Source organism: Hyperoodon ampullatus (genome assembly GCF_949752795.1).
Source record: "Hyperoodon ampullatus genome assembly, chromosome: 19".
In the NCBI taxonomy this organism is placed as follows: domain Eukaryota; kingdom Metazoa; phylum Chordata; class Mammalia; order Artiodactyla; family Ziphiidae; genus Hyperoodon; species Hyperoodon ampullatus.
Window position 1 is genome coordinate 51,415,049 of NC_136932.1, and position 4,132 is coordinate 51,419,180.

Consider the following 4,132-nt stretch of genomic DNA (forward strand, 5'->3'; position numbering starts at 1 on the left):
GAAAAACGAGAATAATTATCAATTGCACGTAGTTGGTATGAGAGTTCAGTGAGCTCATATAATATGAAAGGCACTCTGAACTGTATGTGGCACACGGTAGGTATCAATAAATGGTAGCTATTAATAAATAATGAGGATATTATTTTGATTAGTTTTGAACCCCGGTGAAATTTCTTTTTTTGGATGGAGACCTGCTGCCATGTTATACCCTGTACTGTTGATCCAGCCTTAGGTCAGAGCGGATTTAAAAACAAAAAGGATATCCTTCCCTGTAAATTCTCCCCAGGTAGTTTAATTGTGTGGTCTATGGACCCAGAGTTTATGCCAACTCTTTACTTCAGAGTGGACTGCCCACTTAAGAGTTTAGTAAGATGATTCCAGAGCCCTTTATTCCGACAAGACTGGAGTGCCACCGTGAGGTCAGCTTTGGTCCTGGCAATGTTTACTTGAATTCTGTCCTGAGTACAAGCATATTTGAGCGGTTACATTTATATTGCGTTAAACTTCCATTAAAGCCTGAAAAGAACATGTTATACTTTTGACTCTTAACATTTTGTACATTGGGCTCTTGATGGCAAAACGGAAATGTACAAAAAGTGTAAGAATCTGGATTTCTTAAGTACTTGATTTGGATTTCTAAAGTACAAGAGTATGGGTAAGGCTTGAGAATTTGATATTGAAAACTTAGCCCCAGGGAAAGTGCGATTTTTGTTTGTGTGAATGGCTGCTGTGTTTGTTATCTATAGAGAGCCAATCACTCTCTCCTCAACTTATTTTTAATTAAGACCCTGAAGCTGTGATCTAGAAGTTTCTAGCTCCCTTTGCAAAGAAATAATTCCTATTTCCAAATGACCATTAGAAACTCCACTCAGGTGTTCCACAGAAATCTCAAACTCAGACCTTCTCAAAATTAAACTTTATTATGTTGTTCTCACACTATCCTAGCCCTCCAATGTTCCCCATCCCCATAAACAGAGGCCCCCACACCCAGTCACCAAAGTTTGAGACCTGGGAGCTACCTTAGGCTTCTCTCTCTCCGTCTTCCTACATCTAATCACTAAGGGAGTGCTATCAGTGTCACCACCTTAATGTCCTTTAGATCTGCTCCTTTCTCCTCTTCCCTTTTGCTACTGCCTTCTTCCCTCACTAAACTACTACCGTGATATTCTTCTGGTTTCCCTGACTCCAGGCTTGCCTCCCTTCCATGTTGCTGCTAGTGCTATCAGTGTCACCACCTTAATGTCCTTTAGATCTGCTCCTTTCTCCTCTTCCCTTTTGCTACTGCCTTCTTCCCTCACTAAACTACTACCGTGATATTCTTCTGGTTTCCCTGACTCCAGGCTTGCCTCCCTTCCGTGTTGCTGCTAGAGTGATCTTTTAAAATTAAAAAGCTGTTTATATCACTAACTTGACATCCTTTAATGGCTCTCAATGCCTACAAGATCAAGTCCAAGCTCTTTGGCGTACCCATAAGGTGTACAGGAGCTAGTCCTTACCCACCTGTCTGATTCCACCTCTTGCTGCATCATCCACTTCAGGTTTTGTTGAACCACTAATAGATCCCCAAACACAACAGGCATTTTCTTTTTTTTTTTTTTTTCTTTATTTTTTGGCTGTGCGAGTCTTCGTTGCTGTGGTGGGTTTTCTCTAGTTGCGGCGAGCGGGGACTACTCTGCACTGCGGTGCGCAGGCTTCTCATTGCAGTGGCTTCTCTTGTTGCGGAGCACGGGCTCTAGGCATGCGGGCTTCAGTAGTTGTGGCATGTGGGCTCAGTAGTTGTGGCTCACAGGCTCAGTAGTTGTGGCACACGGGCTTAGTTGCTCCGTGGCATGTGGGATCTTCCCGGAGAACCAGGGCTCGAACCCATGTCCCCTGCATTGGCTGGCAGATTCTTAACCACTGCGCCACCAGGTAGTCCCACAACAGGCATTTTCATACCCTCTTACATTTGTTGCTACTGTTCCCTTTATTTAAAAGAGCCTTGCCCGTCTTGTCTAATTTGCCAACATCTTTTTTTTTAAGGGTTTGCAAGCTTTATTTCCTCTACAAACCTTTCCTAACTTCCTACAAAGCCCATCCCATCCTGCCACCATTGAGCAAACACTCCCTTACCTCCTATAACTTATACAGTGCTTAGGGAATTTTCTTGCTCTGTTTGAAGACAGACTCTAACAGACTTTAGTCACTATCCTTAGCAGACTTTAAGCTACTTGAGAGCAAGGACTGTGTCTATCTTGGCATCTCTAGGCCCAAGTCCATGCTGATCACACTGTGAAAACAATGCCAAAGTTTGTTGAATGAGAAGCGGGGAGTGGAGGAGAGAAAGATTTTCAAAAACATACTTTTAGGGCATGAAGTGATCACTCTGTCCATAACAACAAGATATCCCAGCCAGCTCCCACTGCAGCATTATACAAAATTCGTGTTCTCACTTGCTACAGTTGAGAAACCATGTGTGTCTACCAGTCAGACCATACTGGTTTTTGGAGAAATTCCACTTATACAAAACCATGATTCAATTTCCTCACCACTTTTATTGACGATGGTTTGTTTTTTGTTTGTTTTGTTTTGTTTGCGGTATGCGGGCCTCTCACTGTTGTGGCCTCTCCCGTTGCGGAGCACAGGCTCCGGACGCGCAGGCTCAGCGGCCATGGCTCACGGGCCCAGCCGCTCTGCGGCATGTGGGATCTTCCCGGACCGAGGCACGAACCCGTGTCCCCTGCATCGGCAGGCGGACTCCTAACCACTGCGCCACCAGGGAAGCCCGACGATGTTTTTTAATTGTTTTGCTTTGTTTTTTTCCCAAGAGGAAATGGTCCCTTAATGAGTCAGCTGTACATTGTCAAGGTAGAACATGATATCCGTCTGACAGTTTCATTTGACTTTATTCACTCATTCAGCCAAAATTTATTACAAAGCACCAAGCAAAAGATATAGGTCCTTTCCTAAATCCACAAGGTGGGCAGTTTCAGGAATCTTTGTCTATTTTATTTCACTTCATTAATTCAACAAGATTTATTGACCACTTAACTATGAAACAGTAGCCATGCTAGGCCAACATAATATGAAGATAAATGAGATACAGGCCCAGCCCTCAAAAAGCTTAAAGTCTGGTATGTGACAGATGTGGAAAACAAAATTACAATGCAACAGGAAAAGAGCTAAAATAGAAGCATTTACAAAGTGGCATGAAAACTCAAAGAAAGAAGAGGGACTGTGTCAGGAGGGGACGTTCAGGGTAAGCTTCAGAGGAGAAAACATATAAACTGAATTTTTTAAAAAATAAATTTAGGGGGCTTCCCTGGTGGCGCAGTGGTTGAGAGTCCGCCTGCCAATGCAGGGGACACGGGTTTGTGCCCCGGTCTGGGAGGATCCCACATGCCGCGGAGCGGCTGGGCCTGTGAGCCAGGGCCGCTGAGCCTGTGCGTCCGGAGCCTGTGCTCTGCAACGGGAGAGGCCACAGCGGCGAGAGGCCCGCGTACCGCAAAAAAAAAATAAATAAATAAATAAATAAATAAATAAGTTGATTTATTTTTGGCTGCATTGGGTCTTCGTTGCTGCACGCGGCTTTCTTTAGTTGCGTCGAGCAGGAGCTGCTCTTCCTTGCGGTGCACAGGCTTCTCATTGTAATGGCTTCTCTTGTTGCAGAGGAGGGCTCTAGGCGCATGGGCTTCAGTAGTTGTGGCATGAGGGCTCAGTAGTTGCGGCTCGTGGGCTCTAGAGCACAGGCTCAGTAGTTGTGGCTCACGGGGTTAGCTGCTCCGCAGCATGTGGGATCTTCCCAGACCAGGGCTCAAACCTGTGTTCCCTGCATTGGCAGGAGGGTTCTTAACCACTGTGCCACCAGGGAAGCCCCTGAAATTTTTTTTTTTCTTGAGGTATAGTTGATTTACAATGTTTCAGGTGTACGGTAAAGTGATTCAGTTATACGTATATATATTCTCTTTCAGATTCTTTTCCATTATAAGTTATTACAAGATATCAAATATAGTTCCCTGTGCTCTACAGTAGGTCCTTGTTGTTTACCTGTTTTATATATAGTCGTGTGTATCTGTTAATCCGAAATTCCCAATTTATCTGCCCCCCCCTACCCTTTAGGTAACCATAAGTCATATAAACTGAATTTCAAAGA